The sequence below is a fragment of the Neofelis nebulosa genome, chromosome 12 (genome assembly GCF_028018385.1).
Source record: "Neofelis nebulosa isolate mNeoNeb1 chromosome 12, mNeoNeb1.pri, whole genome shotgun sequence".
NCBI lineage: Eukaryota > Metazoa > Chordata > Mammalia > Carnivora > Felidae > Neofelis > Neofelis nebulosa.
This window is the reverse complement of record NC_080793.1, coordinates 39,657,894-39,675,823: the sequence shown is the minus strand read 5'-3', so window position 1 is coordinate 39,675,823 and position 17,930 is coordinate 39,657,894. Positions and strand designations below refer to the sequence as shown.

Sequence of the window (17,930 nt, the reverse complement as noted above, 5' to 3'; positions counted from 1 at the left end):
AAGTGGACCATCTGAGGTCTTTAGCACCACTAATTTGTCCAATTAGGTAACCCACATGAGTTCATTTACCTGTCTGCCACTGCTGTGGTATGCCTGCTACACCCAGATGTCAAACTAGTAGGCTGGGATCACTTAGCAATTGTAATTAAAGCTGAATGTAATTAACAACATAATAGTGAGATATTCTTGTTTAATTTCCTGAAGTTGGGAACTATGATTCCTGACAGAAGATAATAAATATAAATAAAGTTCCAAAATGCAGATGAGCATTTGAATCACGTCCAAATAACTATTCACCAAGCCATTGCCTTAATTAATGATCTTGTGGCCCACTGTGAATAGACATGGATGCCCCTGCTGTCTTTAAATGCTTAAAAAATAGCTGATGATTACACAACAATTGGAATATACTTAATACCACTGAGCTTTACACTTACAAATGGTTAAAATGGCACATTTTATGCCGTGTATATTTTACTACCATAAAGAAAAAATGTTTTTAAAAAATAGCATGGAGCATGGTGTAGTGGTAAAATTATAGGCTTTTGAGTTCGTTGGAAAGGAGCATAAATTCTGACTGAGCCACTTACTGGCTCTGTGATCTCAAGGAAGTTGATAAACCTCTCTGAATCCCAGTCCTCTGCAAACTTGAGTAATAATGTCTATTCATCAAATGAGGTAAGTAGTTGGACATAAGGAGTAGAAACGACACATAGAGGAATGCATGGGTGGCTCCGTCAGTTAAGCATCCAACTTCAGCTCAGGTCATAATCTCACAGTTTGTGAGTTCAAGCCCCATGTCGGGCTCTGTACTGACCGCTCAGAGCCTAGAGTCTGCTTTGGATTCTGTGTCCCCTCTCTCTGCCTGCCCCTCCCCTGCTCATGTTCTCTCTCTCTCTCTCTCTCTCTCTCTCTCTCTCTCTCTCAAATAAACATTAAAATAAAAAAAAAATGACACAGGGGCGCCTGGGTGGCGCAGTCGGTTGAGCGTCCGACTTCAGCCAGGTCACGATCTCGCGGTCCGTGAGTTCGAGCCCCGCGTCAGGCTCTGGGCTGATGGCTCGGAGCCTGGAGCCTGTTTCCGATTCTGTGTCTCCCTCTCTCTCTGCCCCTCCCCCGTTCACGCTCTGTCTCTTTCTGTCCCAAAAATAAATAAAAAACGTTGAAAAAAAAAATTAAAAAAAAAAAAAATGACACATAGAAAGCACCCACTGGGTGACATGGCAGCCGAGATGGATTAGATTCAGCATAAGGCCCAATGAGTAGAAGTTTCAGGAAGATCCACTGGCATTCAGGATAAGGAAGATTTGCCAACGTAAGAGTTTCTGACAATGGAAGAGGCACCTCCACGGAAAGACCATAGCTCTGCAAAACCATAGCCCTGAAAACCACAGCTATGGAGAAACGTTAACCCAAGAGCCAGAGGTTCAAAAACAGTGGTTCACTCCCTAAGGCTGAAGCTTCTAATCCATTCCATAGGATGAAAGGATGAAATCCATTCCATCTGTTAACAACAGACAACGACTGTATAACATTCAATTATCAGTAAAGGAAGATGGAATTATTCAGTAAGTTGCACTGGAATAATAAACTAGTTGTATGAGAAAAATTAAATTATAGCCTCACCTCATTCTATTTACTAAATTAATTCTAGATACTTTAAATAATCCATCATAAAAACTCAAAGTGACATAAATTTTTAGAAAGGAGTTTATAAGCTTGGCATAAACTCACAAAATAATGGATAAACTCAAAAGGAAAATATTTATAGACTTGTCTGCATTAAAAGATGAAAATATCTAATGCATTTGATCCTCCTGGGAAGATCCAATTAGATTGACATGTATTAAAATATTCTACACACCATACAGTGGAATAATTTAAAAATATTTGGAGTCACTGATAGGGGGATATACTCTACTCATTTGGTGATCCCAATTCAAATTTTATCTTTATCCCAATTTTCACTGGAGCACGCTAGGTTCATGTTTTAATTTCTTTGGCTTTCTTTTTTTTTTAATTTTTAATGTTTATTTATTTTTGAGAGAGAGAGAGAGCATGAGCAGGGGAGGGTCAGAGAGACAGGGAGACACAGAATCCGAAGCAGGCTCCAGGCTGCAGGGCTTGAACTCACGGACTGCAAGATCATGACTGAGCCAAAGTTGGACACCCAACCAACTGAGCCACCCAGGTGCCCAAGAGCAAAAATTGCTCCCCATTGCTACTATTTTTTTAATGTCCCTGGATATTCTTATCTGTTGATTTTTCCAAAGGTAACTGAAAATTGTTGTGTTAGCATGGCCCTGAGGCCTCTGAGACAGGGACCAGGCAATGGGAGAACAACGCACCTTCCACCTTTCTCTGAGGCAAGCAGCGCTGCCCTTTTATGTAAGGTGAAACAAAGGTAGTCCATGAATGGTTTTTCTCACTCCACCTTTACTATTCCTACAACTTTTGGAAATCTGTATTTTCAGAAGCTTTTTTCACATCAAGCAGAATCTAGCTAACCCCATGCTAACTACACTTATCTGAGACCTGTTAGAATGGGTCTGATGGTTATGATAAGCTGGGCTTTCTGAGAAATGGTACTACTTAATCATAATGCCTGTGATGCTTGTAGCAGACAATCTCAAAATTACTTAGAAATCTTAAGGGAAAAATTTGTCAGAGAGGTACTTTTTAGGTGGTTTCACTATAAAAGCCTGACTGCCTTGTATGGGGGTAAGAGAATATTTTTAAATAGACTTCCTCCTGCAATAATTGGTAGAACAGTGGCCAAATAAAATAGTCTCTATAGCAGATTTAAATCATACCAAAAACTGTGAATTTGCATTTTGAGTATTCATCCTTTTGTTTTTTAGGTATTTTCTTGAGAAGCTGGGTAAAGATGCATCAGGGGCTGTTAATCAAATGCCATTAAACCATTATAATTGTTATTACAATGGGAAATTGGAAGGAAGTGTACTAGGGGCTCTACTGAGTAATCTACCACTATGTGGCACAGAAATCCAGATATTTTCTAAGTTAAATTTGTACTACTTTTAACCAGCACTAGGAAATGTCTGGCTTAATAGTAAAGGAATGTGCTTAGAATTCAACAAACTTCAGGGCGCTTTGGGTGGCTCAGTCAGTTAAGTGTCAGATTCTTGATTTCAGCTCAGGTCATGATATCATGGTTCGTTGAGATGGAGCCCTGCATTGGGCTCAGCATGGAGCCTGCTTGGGACTCTCTCCCTCTCTGTTCCTCCCCCTGAACATACTCTCTCTCTCTCTCTTTCTCAAAATAAAGAAATAAACATTAAAAAAAATAAAAATAAATAAAAACTTAAAAAAAAGAATCCAAGAAACTTAGGTTTTAATTTTGGCTCCACTTTATACTTTTTGAAAGCCCTGGGCAAGTTTATTTACCAGTCTGTGCCTCAGTTTCCTTGTAGATAACATTGGGGAAATAAAAATGACCTTGTAGGATTCAAGATTAGGGGTAATGCACATAAAGGGACTTTCACAATAGTTGGCACAAAGTGGGTCCTTAATAAATATTAGTTATTAATGCATCAATAATATGAATATTCTACATTTATTATTTCTAGTCTAAGAGCTCACCTAGAAAAAATAAGAGGACATCAACTATGATGACTGGAAAGAAAAGATTATAAATGATTCTCCTAGTCTGCAGTTATTGCCTAGGAAACCAAGTTGTTGCCGCTGACTTGAATAGCATCCAAGGAGCCTACCGGCTGTAGCTCAAGCTTAGCACAATAATGGGTACATGTCCCTGCCTGGCACTGAACACACCCTCAGGAACCAGCTTACTAGATCCCAGTCTGGGTGAAGTACTGCTTCCTACAAGTACACAAATGTTGTCCCTGGGGTCCCAGGTACCATAGGATTCCTTGGCCCCACTGACCCACTGCCCAGGCTCCCCATCATGGCCCAGCAAGCCACATCTGAGTGGAAGAAACGAAACAGTGACATCAGTTTGTGCAACCAACAAAGGGAACAAACCAATCAGCCGACACTCATTAAACAAGTATCCTTAGTAATAATAATAGCTACCCCCACCTGGCACTTTATAGGCTTATTCTTATTAGTTATCACAATAACCCTGTGAGATAGGTTTTGATATCATCATTTTACAGAGGAGGAAACAAGGCTCAGAGAAATTCCAAGTAACTTGCCCAACATCCCATAGCTGGTAAGAGAGATAGGTTTCCAATCCAAATCTGTACAACTACAAAACTCATTGTCATTCTACCACACCATGTTGACTCTCCAAGAACCCACAGAGTTCTTCATGGGCTTCAGACTGACCCACAGACTCTAGCCTGGAAGGAACCTTAAAGATTATACCAGTGGGATGCCTGGGTAGCTTCAGTCGGTTGAGCATCTGACTTTGGCTCAGGTCATGATCTCACAGCTCGTGAGTTCGAGCTCTATGTCGGGCTCTGTGCTGACGGCTCAGTGCCTGGAGCCTGCTTCAGATTCTGTGTCTCCCTCTCTCTCTCTGCCCCTCTCCCACTCACTCTGTCTCTCTCTCTCAAAAATAAATAAAAACATTTTAAAAATTAAAAAAAAAAGATTATACCAGTTATTAAGCTGATGCCTCTCAGCTCTAAGCCCACCCTTTCACATTCAGCTTTGTGATGCTAGGGATGAGACCTGCACACGCCCACTTCTTTATTGCCAGTTGCTTCCGGTGAGGCTTTTCCAACGGAGGTTGTGGGGGACAGTGTGCTAGAGGAAGACCTAAAAAAAGGGAGGGTTAGCCTACGACTTCCTGCCTGCTTCCCATTAGATCAGCAGGTCCTCAGCAGCTTATTCCTATAGCACAGAGATTCTGTTTGCAATTTTCTCAGCACCAGCCACATTGTACCACCCTCCCCTCCCCAGAAATACCAGGACCTACTGGAACTGAGAAGCATGGTCTCTATCTCTAACCTTCTAAGTTTTAACAGTCTCAACTTCTTCCCTCTCTTCCCCCAGCCTTAAGGGTGATAGCTGCTTTCTGCAGTTGCTACCACTGTGTTCACTGTTTTTCCAGTTCTCTACTACCTGGTTAAAAATTACTTATAGTAATTTCTCTGTTAAAATAACTGACATGGTTTCTATCTCCTGACTGGACACTGACTGACATAAAGAATCATCTACTCTAATGCCTTTTGAATATAGAAACTGAGACCCAAACAAGTTAAGACTTGCTTAAGTTTGCACAGCTAGTTAGTACTAGAATTCATAATAATGTTGCCACCATCTATACACTTAGAATGTACTACAATCCAGTGAAGTACTTAGACCATCAGCCCTATAAAACAAATGTGAAAACTAAAGCTCAAAAGTTATGGGATTTCGATGTCATCCACCTAATGAGCAACAGAGGCATAATTTGAACTGAATTAGCCTAACTGCAAAATCAGGGCTCCTTAAAACTATTCTGTGCCTGGCATCTTGTCTCCCTCACTGAGAGATACAGGGATGTAAATGTCTCTACATCTTCAAAGGCTGGTAGAGCTTCTAGCTGTGACCACTCACTCTACTCCTAGAACTGTTCACTTGACGTCAGTAATCTTTTCTTAGCACTCCTGGCACAAAATAAAAATCTAAATATCATTCCATCTACTAACACTTCTTTCACCAAGTCCCCAAACCAAGAAGTGTGTGTGTGTGTGTGTGTGTGTGTGTGTGTGTGTGTGTGTGTAGAAGAAAACAGCTCTTTTACATCCTATCATTTTCTCCCAAGCTATCTAGGAATCTTTAGGATGACTGAAGCCCCTCTCATAGCCAATCACAATGACTCCAAGTCCTGGGTGATTCACAGACAAAATCAGAGGAGGATTATTTGGCAATAAGGAAGGAGTAAGAGCATAGTTATGAAAGCTATAAATACCTTTCATAACCCTGCTGTAGACTGGGCTGCAAAATGAGAGAGCTCTGACATGCTATTTACCTTATCAAAAAGTTGCACTTCAAAAATATCAGTAAGTCTCTCTCTATTACCTCCTGACAGGTGGACCCCAATTAGAAGCTTCCAAGGATCTGGGTTTGGAGTCTAGCCACTCCCTGGACTGGAAGTTCTGGTGATCATTGCTAAGCTACAGTAGGTTAATCACAAAAGGAGACTGCATGGCTCCCATGCCAGGGATAGTGCCAGCTTGTTGTGTACTAATGACTCAACCTGGATGACCAGAGCTCTTATTGGGCTTAATACCCTTGTTTGTAGGAAGCATCCTCAGAAAAATTCATCTTCAGGGTGCCTGGGTGCCTCCGTCAGTTGAGCACCTCACTCTTGATTTTGGCTCAGGTCATGATCTCACAGTTCATTAGATCAAGCCCTGCATCAGGCTCTGTGAGGACAGCATGGAGCCTGCTTGAGATTGTCTCTCTCCCTCTCTCTCTGCCCCTACCCACTCACACTCTCTCTCCCTTTCTCTCTTTCTCTCTCAAAATAAACATTTTTTTAAAAAAAGAAAAGAAAAATTCATCTTCATTCAAGCCCAGAATGGAGGTTCAGACCAGAGGCCTCAGAGCATGCAGGAAGCCTTGCTACCATCCCAGGGTTGAAACTACCCACAATTATAGGAGTAGAAAATATGAAAATAAGCCATGGGCATTTTCATGTGTCCTGAACTTTGATGGTCAATTCCATTAAGCCGTTAAAGGTTGTGTTGCTTTCATTCAATAACCATTTATGGAGTACTAACTTGGTGCCAGGCACTGACAGGATTACTTTGTTTAATTCAAGAAAAATCTGCAGAGCATCTACAACATACAAGCACCTTACCAGAGATGAAGGGCTTATGCCTAAAGGCTGCCTTCTTGGCTGTATGTTACTTCTGCTCAGCTCAGTACCCTGGTTTTCATAGCTTTCTTAATGCCCACAGCAGGAGCAATCTGGTTTACCAGAAAGAGCAATATATCAGGAGCCAGAAGGTTTAGGTCTGGGCCCTGCTGCTCATCCCCTATAAAATGTAGGCAAGTCACTTAATTACCCCTCAGTTTTCTAATATGCCAAAAGGAATCTCACAGGTTAAGATCCAGTGAAATGAATCTATTATTGAAATTGGGGGGAGAATGAAAATAATTTTATTTTAGTCCTATTTTGCTTTTTTTTAAAAATTCTTTTTATCTTTATTTATTTTTGAGAGAGAGAGACAGAGTGTGAGCAGGAGAGGGGCAGAGAGAGAGGGAGACACAGAATCTGAAGCAGGCCCCGGGCTCCGAGCTGTCAGCACAGAGCCAGACGTGGGCCTCAATCTCACAAACTGTGAGATCATGACCTGAGCTGAAGTCGAATACTTAACCGACTGAGCCAGCCAGGCACCCCTAGTCCTATTTTGCTTAACCATTATAGCAGACAAATGAAATTCCTGATTAAAAAAAGACATGGGTCTACACAGCAAAGGAAACCATCAACAAAATGAAGAGGGAATCTACTAATGAGAAAAAATATTTGCAAATCATGTATCTGATAAGACATACATATCCAAAATATAAATAGAATTCATACAACTCAATAGCAAAAACACACAAACAATCCAACTAAAAAAATGGGCAGAAGATATGAACAGATAGTTTTCCAAAGGCATATTTATGGTCCAAAAGGTACATGAAAAGATGTTCAACATCACTAATCATCAGGAAAATACAAATCAAAACCACAGTGAGATACCACCTCATACCAGTCAGAACAGCTCATATCAAAAAGCCAAGAAATAAGTGTTGGCAAGGATGTGGAGAAAAGAAAACACTTGAGCACTGTTGGTGGGAACATAAATTGGTGCAAATGTAAATTGGTATGGCCACTATGGAAAACAGTTGGATGTTCCTCAAAAATTTAAAAATAGAACTACTCTATGATCCAGGAATTCCGCTTCTCAGTATTTATCCAAAGAAAATGAAAAACACTAACTCAAAAAGATATTGGCACCTCCATATTCATTGTAGCATTATTTATAATATCTAAGATATGGAAACAACCTAAGTGTCCATTGATGGATGAACGGATAAAGAAAATTTGGTACACACACACACACACCACACACACACTGGATTATTATTTGGCCATAAAAAAGAAGGAAATCTTGCCATTGCGACAATGTGGATGGACCTCGAGGACATTAGGCTAAGTAAAATTAAGTCAGAGAAAGATACTGTATGATTTCACTTATATGTGGAATCTAAAAACAAAAAACACACAAGCTCGTAGATACAGAGATCAGATTTGTGGTTGCCAGAGACAGTGGATAGGGGATAGGAGTGAAGGGGGTCAAAAGACACAAACTTCCAGTTATAAAATAAATTAGTTATGGGGACGTAATACACAGCATGATGTCTATAGTTAATAATACTATATTGCATATTTGAAAGTTGCTAAGAGAGTAGATTTTAAAAGGTCTCATCATAAGGAAAAAAAATGTTTGTAACTATGCAAGGTGATGGGTGTTAAACTTGTGGTGACCATTTTGTAATATATAAAAATATCAAATTACTATGTTTTACACCTGAAAATAATATAATGTTACATGTCAATTATATGATATATAGATAGGTAGATAGATAATAGATAGATAGATAGATAGATAGATAGATAGATAGATAGGAGAAAAGTAAAAAAAAAAAAAAAAAAAAAAAAACCAGAAATGAAAAAGAGGACATAACTCCAGAAGAAGTAAATACTAAAAATCATAAGAAATATACAACTTTATGCAAATACATTTTTAAATGATACTCTTATAAAAATATTACTTACCAAAATTGACAAGGAAAGAAATTTTTTAAAACCTAAATAAACCAGGGGTGCCTGGGTGGCTCAGTCAGTTGAGCATCCAACCTTGATTTCGACCCAGGTCATGATCTCACAGTTTGTGAGATCAAGTCCCATGTCAAGCTGTATGCTGGCGATGGGGAGGCTGCTTGGGATTCTCTCTCCCTCTCTCTCTGTCCCTCCCACACTTGCACGTGTGCATTCTCACTCTCTCTCTCTCTCAAAATAAATAAATAAACTTTAAAAAAAAAACTAAATAAGCCAATAACCATTAAAAAACAAATAGACAAGGGAAAAGTGAAATACAAAATCACTGTCAGGAAAATGTGGCCACAAATAGGTTTACTTCCAAGGCTGCTGTACTATATATATATATAGTGTACTATATATATATATATATATATGCTGTACTATATATATATATATATTTTAGTATCCACTTTATTCAGTGTCCAGACCCAACATGCAGAAAAGCTCTCACCCTCAGCGCTCCAGAATCACTGAATCTCAGCACTGGAAGGGCCCTCAGTCCATCTCATCCAGTCACCTGCTTTCACAGGACTCCAGCCACCAACATCCTGGTTGAGGCCTTCCAGTCTTTGCTTCAGTGAATACATGCAAGGGCGACGCCCTCCCCGTCAATGTGCTGCTCCATATCTACACAGCTCTGGTAAGTAGAAAACATGGTACCCAAAACCTCTCCCTATATTTATCTCTCAATGGTCCTAGTTCAGCCCCTCTGTAGCTACCTCAGTTTACTTAACCCCTCCTCTCCAGGGCACTCTTTGACACCCTCACTCTCCTCCTTCACAAGAACTTCTATAAACTGCTTTGGGGTTTACAAAGCACTTTCCTTACATGTCAATAGCAAAATCACATTCCAAATGGGTTGGGGGGAACCAACAACCTGACATTGCTTGGGCCCTTTTAACAGAAATGAGTTCACCCTGTTTATTCAGAAGCTGACATTAGGCATAAAAAGATAGGCATGACCTTTTCAGCCAGACTCTAGGGAGAAGACACTAAAAATATATCTATGTCCTCAGGCACATGGTCAGAGCCACTATGAATAACCCTCCATGCTCCCTGGAAATTCAGGCAGGCAACAAGAAGGGGCCTGCAGGGCAATTTGTATGTGGAGACACAAGGGGAGGCCTTTGTCCTCTAAGAGATGAGACATAGCCCAGGGCAATGGAGGCCTTGTCCATTTCTGAACTGTGAGATGGTCCAGAGGAGGAGAACAAGCGGATTAGGAGAATGGGGGGATTTGGCTATTTTATAATCATAATAATTTCCTCAAATCTTTAAGAATTCTGAACAAGAACTTAGACTCAAACTGACATATGATTAAACTCAAATAATGGTATGGTACTGTTGATTAAAATGAAATATCTGGCTATACATAGTCCAAGTCACTGGGTAGTGGAAAGACTTAATCCCACATAAGTATTATCATGTAATAAGAACAATAATTACATTTATTGAGCCAGTCACTGTGCTTTACCTATATTATCTCATTTAATCTGCATAACAACCCTATAAAGAGACACCATTATTATCCTCATTTTACTGTTGAATAGACTAAAACTGATAGCAAGTAAGTAACTTGCCTAAGATCACACAACTAGTGAAAAATTTACTCTGGGTCCATGTGACTTGGATTCTGAGCTCTTAACCAAGAGACAGAAATAGAGAAAGAATGAAGCCACCTTCCATAGCCAATCAGTTAGAAAGCCATTCAGACCAAACCAGGGTCTCTAGATCCCAATCACTCCCACATGCAGAATTCTCCTAAGAAGAAAGCAGGGCAGGCCTTCGACTCATGTGGACTCCCTGGAGCCTCTGGGCCCAAGACTCTGCCATCTGCAATCTAGGCTTTACCTCAGATGTCTGGTCACATCATACCTGGATCCCCTGGCTCTCCTGCTGCCACCTGTGCCAGTTTGACTGAGCACAGGCACTTGTTCCCCAAGCCTGTGCTGAGCCCATGGACCCTTAAATCCAGCAAGTCTACCAGGAAAAACATGACCCATCTATTCTTCCTCATCAGTCACCCCTTTCTGCCAATGTTGAGTTCAGCCTGCTTAGAAGGTCTTCCACAGCTGACTGCTTTTCGTCCCCTGCACTAAACTTACAGGATTCTGAACCCAGATCTGCAGGTTGCACTCCCATGCCTATTTAAAACCTTAAGAGGAAATAAAGCATAGTGATTACCACCCATCAGACTTGAATTCAGTCTCAAGTCTGCCATTTAGGAGATGGGTGACCTTATGCAAGTTTCTTAAACTTAGTCTCAATTTTCTTTCTCTCTTTCTTTTTTTTTTATTTTAAAATTTTTGATGTTTTTTTTCCCAACAGGTGCACTCCTCAATACCCATCACCCACTCTCCCCTCCCTCCCACCCCCCATTCTTTCTTCTTTTTTTTAATTGAGATATAACTGACATGACATTATATTAGTTTCAGGTATACAATGTAATAGTTCAATATTTGTATTAGTCTCAATCTCCTTATCCATAAAAACGATTTTGAGGATTCAGTGAGGTAGGATACAAAGTGCCTTGAATAGACTTAGTGTTCAGTAAACGTATATTCCTGTCTCCTAAATCATTTAAACATTACTGCCTAACCCAATCCTAACTTGAGTATTTCTTAGCTGCCTCCTACCCAGATGCTACCCAAAATGTAGCTCTGAGTTCCTGATCTGTTTTCAAATCAGAGGGCTTCTCTGAAAACCAATAAGTCATCAAAGCACATTGAAGCATAGGTATGACCTGTTGTTCACAAAGCTCTGGAGAGGGAAAGTATCTTTAAAAACAAGCCTCCCACCCCCACCCTAAGATCACACACCTGGTTGATGATGGAACTGGGACTGGACTGGAACCTGAGTTCAAATAATTTTCTGTCACTGCCTAAAATGAATTAAAAAGAGGTACAGTTTCTTGGCAAACAGATGCCATTTATACAGTTATTTATAATAACCATCATCCTCAGAATCCCAAATGTTGGGCCATCTAAAAATCCTTTTCTTTCACTTTTGTTGTATTACATTTTTCTGCATAATTAGATTTTGGATAGGCTAAGGCTCAAATTAATTTGAATTCCCTGCTTTCATATGAGCTGGCAGTGGAATGTGGTGCCCCAAGAATGGGCTGGGTAGCAGACAAAGCTAGTTAGGGATTCTATTTTGTAGAACATAATCTCTGGGTAATTACACAGTGACCACAGGCTACTTAGGCTCACTGTCCCTCAGTGTTGGGAGAAACATTAACATTATTTGGTCATTCCTAATTGTGATGATTCCCAAACATCATCAGACACATGCTACCATCACAATTTTTTATCTGGGGCCACTATTACCTACTTCATGTATTTCTGTAAAATAGCTTATTTATTTTCTTTAACCATGTCTAAACAATATCTATGAAATCACAAGCTGCCTTCTGGCTATTGTTTTTCTAATATGCATTAAAATAAATACACAACTGTTAAAGTTTGTGGGGTTTTTTTGTTTTTTTGTTTTTTTGTTTTTAATTTCTCATCGGCAATACACAAACCACTACTGGCACATACTGCCTTATCAGATGCACAAATACCTTCTACAACAGAGTAAACATTTGATTAACCAACATCCCTTTCAATAACTCCAGTGAGGTTTCCAACTGTTACCTAAAGAGTTAGTTCCTAGCTAAACAGACAGCTCTGGAAGGACACCAGGCAGCACCAAAGTGACCAATGGTATATTTTACAATTTTTACTTTTTAAAATGTATGTATGTATGTATTTATTTATTTATTTATTTATTTATTTATTTATTTATATTTTTTTTCCAGAAAGAACCTCTTAAGAGAGAATAAGGCTTTAAGGTCAGAGGTGGTTAGAATTTCAACTCCACAACTCCAACTGTAAGTTCCTGAGCAAGTGACAACTTCTGGGCCTCAGTTTCTTCTTTCTAAAAGGGGACAATGATACCCCATGACACCCTCTGATAGGGTTGTGCTATGGGTTAAAATGCATACATGAAGCATCTAGCACAGCACCTGGTACAAAGTAGTCACCTACTGAATATGAGTTCCCTTTCTTGTCCATAAGAATATAGGGTAAAATAACCTGGAAATACTGACTAATGACTTTCCTTGGTAAAAACTCAACTAGTTTATCTTTTAGAGGCACTCCAATCACTCTGTTTTGCATATGAATCTGGGATAGTATTTTTCTTCCATCTTAGCTAGGAGCCTGATTATCTTTCCAAAGATAACTGGGGACATGATCATTCTGAATATCAAGACAGAATTTGTGCCTGAAATGTCAGAGCCCTCACTGTTTTGGTTTTCTAGGTACAACAGGTTTCCATGATCCCAAGGGGAAATCTGATCTGCCTTTGGGGAAGAGCGGGGGGTGGGGGGGGGTGGGGGGGGGGTGGGGGGAGGAGACCCACTGGGGTGGGGGTGTGGATAGAGGGACAGAGGGGAAGCTCTAACCTGGAGGCACCAATCCTGGATCTGGTTGCTTAAGCCAACAGAATTTCAGCAGAAAAGCACCAACCATCATTGTCAAAAGTGCTGGGCCCTTTGAACTAAGGCTACACACCTCCCAGAAAAAGTAGGAAAAGTAGAGCTGGAGCACAGATAGTCCTAATGAGGTGGGCTGGTGGTCAAAACCTCATTTGCATTCGTTTTGCTCATTATTATGTGGTATTAGGGAAATTTTCTGCTGAGCAGAGTGACCTTGACATGTGATTTCCTGTGCTCTCTGGGTATTTGCAGAGCATTATAAGAAGTAATGATTCCCAAAGAGCCCATCTAATCTGACAATTTTCATCAGCCTCTAAAGGGAGATTTTATCTTTTGTCCATTTCTCCTGGGTTTTTTTTTCTATTTTTTATTTTTTGTGTGTGTTACTATAAAAAAAGAGAGAGAGAGAACAAGATCTATAACCTTCAACAGTGTCCTTGCAAAAGTTAGAAGTGTGACATAAATGTGATCTTTCGCTCATCTTAACCACCAGTCAGCATTTCTCAGAAGGTGAATTAAATACTCACTGGCCCAACTCTCCTCTTTGTCTAAATCATGGTAATCTCCAGGTACCCCCTGTGAGTTTGGCCTAAGAACCAGAGGCACCAGACTATCAGAACCAAATGGCATGAACCTAGGCAGTCAGATCCTAACTACTCTAATGTCAGCCAATTTTGATCCACATTTGTGAACATGAGTTATGAAAGACATGGGGGGGAAACTCTGATTCTGGCTGTTTACAAACTTTGTGTGATGTGAGTGAAATCTACTCTCCAACTTTTATCCAAAAACATCTTTTGAAACCACTTTTCAAAAGAAAAGATACCTAAACAACTAAAAAAAAATTGAAATATGATTGAAATGTTTTACAGTAAAAATTAATCAAAACTGTAAAATTCAGCACAAAATCAATACTTAATTATTCATTTGCAATAGTAAGACTACCAATAAGATGATGGTACGAGGGCAAAATACAAACTAGCACCCACACACCCCCTCCCAGGTGAGATAGGTATGGTATTCCTTGGACACTCCTGGCTACCCAAAAACAAGAAAGGACAAAAAACAAATGGTTAAACTGATAAGAGTCTCCACCAGTTGACCAGAAAAAGGCAACCCCATCAATAGCCTCAAGTCCGAGAACTCCCTAGCTGTCTCAATGTTAATGCCTTGCTAGAGGGAAAAACAACCTTAGCTTGACAACAGCTAGGCCTCCAGTAAGTCTTTAGCATGTGAAAGTCTCTTTGCAAATTCCCTCTTGACTTTATCTCCCCAGACATAAAACGGACACCCCCCACACTTACAGTGCAGCTCTTCCTGCCATTGGGTTCTGTCCTCATGTTTTAATAAAATCACCTTTTTGCATCAAAGACGTCTTTAAGAATTCTTTCTTGGTCATCAGCTCCAGACCCCACAAATCCCCCATCACCCCAAGACTTCATCAGTATCCATTAGCATAGTGAATCACAATGGATTTAAGGATTTAAATTAAAAAGCCATATAAATGAGAACAAAAAAAATTGAGAATTCAATATAATTTTTAAATATCATATGACTTTATTTCAGATTTATCACAATCTTTCATTTTGACAGATTGTATTTTCCGGCTTCAAAATAAACTATTCTGTTTTCTAGCCCTTCAAAAGCTATTGCTATTCTTCCTCCTAATTTGTCCCTACTTCTCTATAATCATTCTTTAGCAATCTTGTGAATTCCTTTCCATTCTCTTATTAAAGCTTCAAGGAACTATTCCTGTCACACACACCCCCATACACACTTTGCCTCCATGTCAACAAGCTCTGTTATCTATCCCAGGGAGGAAAACATCAGCATCCACAATCCAAAACAATAGAAAATGCCAAACCATTGACTTTTAGAATATACTATATAGGTTTTGGGGGTAACTGAGACTTCCTAATAATAGTTTCGTTGTCAGTTTTATAGATAACACACCAAGTGACAGGAGGAGCCCACACATTTCACCATGAGCTGGTAAGAATTTGAGATGTTAAATTTGCTACAGTGGATGCATGTGAAGTTGATTTGGCAGGGGACAAAAAAAATGCAGTAGTCCCAGTGTCTTCCCCAAACCACTCCCCCACTCCCATGTAAGGAGGAAGTTACTTTAATTTCCTGATTCATTCCTAGACCTTTATTGCACAGAACCAAGATAATGGGGGAGAAGGAAAATTAAAGTTTCCAAAAAGCTACACTGACCTATATAATGAAGAGCTGAACAAAGAAGGGAGAATGAAGAGATAAGCAACTTTATGTAGGTTCAGCTGGGTAAAGACCTGGGCAGTAGTTTATACTGGGAGAAAAGAGAAACTTTGGAGCAGCTACAGTGTTGGGGAGATACTTTGAAATGGAAAAAATAGGATTTTTAAGAAGCCCTGCATTTTCAGGAAAAACAAGAATGCTTTAATTTGTTTGTAATTATTATTTGCTGGTCTGTTATGCATTGAACTGGATTCCATGTTGGACTGAACCATGAGGTGATTATCCCCTTATCTGCATAATATCAAGTGTCAACAAAGATTCAAGTAACCAATTAACTGACAATCATTGATATAGATGTGTGTATGTGTTGTCCTTTTAACATCACTTGCTCTGCTCTCTCCCATTAGACATATTCTGCCTTTTGTAAAATGAGAATAGGAAAGTACAGTGCTCTACACAATGTGGAAAGATATACTCATTAAAGTTCACTGCTTGAGGCAGATATAGTATTGGGACCATTTAGCTACAATGCCCTCAATACAGAATGTACTGCATGCCCTGGTCCCTTCACAGAGACGCTGAGAGAGGCAAAGAAGCCCCAGCTGCCAACTCTGCAATCCCTAGGTGCACCAGTCTCACATTAGTTTAACTATTTTTAATTACTGGCACCTCACGACTCATTATCCCATACCAGTGCGTCCTAATAGCATGGCTGAGAACCATACATATAAATCATTTGCTTTAGGCCACCAAAAACTCCATTTGAAAAACAGAAAGTTCTGTAAAGACTGATTCCATTGGCCAAAGAAACAATCCCCAAAAAGCAGGGCCAGACAGTGATAATCAAGCTCAGTGATAATCAAGTTCAGTGCAGACCTTTCCAAATTCCAAGACTAGTCTTGCACACCTCTTCAGCCTAAGGGGAATTTAAGGTCCAATACTGTCTTCTCTAAAATGTGACAGAAAGAGCATGAGACTCACAGAGAACTGGATTCAATGCAAGCTCTGTCATCATCTTAAGAGGCAACCCTGGGTGGGAGGTTGTACAAAGAAATAAACTTGGAAACTAGACAGACTGGGTTCAAATCCTAGCTCCCTTGATTACTCTTGTGACCTTGGGCAAAGCACTTCACCTTTTGTGCTTCATTTTCTTCATCCGTAAAAAAGGATCATAGTTACTTATCAGGGTTTGCTGTGAGAAATAAGACATATGTAGACAGTCAGTAAAGGTTAGTTGCTGCTATGTGGCCTTGGGCAAGACACTTAACATACCTGGATCTCAGTTTCCTCATTTTTAGGTAATGGGGATGGATTATATAACTTCAAAGACTCTTGACAATAGGGAACTCTGAGAAGATAGATATCAAATCCTGACAGAGAATAATAGACATAAAGAACAAATAACCAAGGAAAACTTGTCATGAGATGTTGGTTGATTCTTACCAGAATGGTCAAGGCAGAGGCAGTAGAGACCAAGCAGATTAGAAGGGTAATCATCATCCAGGCATCTACAGGAAGTAGACATTTCCTATAGTCAGCTAGACACATGGAGCAGATCTCACTCTCCTCACAAAGGCCATCCCCACAGACTGAACCAATGGAGAGAAGAAAGAGAATGCCAAACAAAAAATATTTTAAAACCTAAAGAAATAAATTCAATAAAAAACAATTTTTAAATGGAACAAAAAACAAACCGGTCTAAGGTGGGGTTCTGATGCTGGTTCCATCACTGGCTTGATTTCCAGTTTTGCTTTGGCTAACAAGCAAACTCAGCCAAACTTATTGTTAATTTTTAATAACTCTATGAAAGTTATATATTACCACCATAAGTCCATTTTCCCTTTCCTTTGGTCATTATACTTCATCTTATTTTCCATGGTCACGGCATTGGTTGTACTTTAGATTTTCCTATTTCATTGTACCTATTCTTATAATCCACTTGAAATTCTTTATGAAACCAGGCAGGGTATTAAATAAGTTGAAATCATTTTGCAAGTCACTCAATTACTTTATACATCATCTTTCTATGCATAAAATAAGAGTTTGGGACTCAATGTCCAGTATCTTTTAGCTCTAATCCTGTTAATTCTAATCTTTTCATTTCTAAAACTCAAAGTGCATATTAGGTTACCTTTATAGAGCTTTGACTTACTGTATATAAGTAGGACTGGGTTCTCCAATGTGTTTTAAGTTTTGTTTTGTTTTTTGATGTCTGATCTTATTTGTTACTCTTAGAAAAATCTCATTTTTTCACTAGATGCAAACTTGCAGGTACAAATTCTCAGAGAAGACAGCCTCCGTCTCTTGGCAATCTGTTCCTGGCATTTTTCTTTAGCATTTTCATTACTTGAGCAGAAATCAAGAGTAGTCAGATGTTTAACCAACTGAGCCACCCATGAACCCCTTCTTCTACTTTTATGCTAAGATTATTGTCAG

General features: G+C 39.5%; 1 long non-coding RNA gene across 1 annotated transcript in view; it reads right to left on the bottom strand.

Moving 5' to 3' along the window:
- LOC131491788 (uncharacterized) overlaps positions 1–17,083 on the bottom strand; it is a 138,858-nt gene extending 121,775 nt beyond the window's left edge. Inside the window, exon 1 of the long non-coding RNA XR_009251641.1 lies at positions 16,938–17,083. This is a non-coding gene — a long non-coding RNA (uncharacterized LOC131491788). The remainder of the gene's footprint in view (positions 1–16,937) is intronic.
- Between the last annotated feature and the right edge of the window lie 847 nt (positions 17,084–17,930).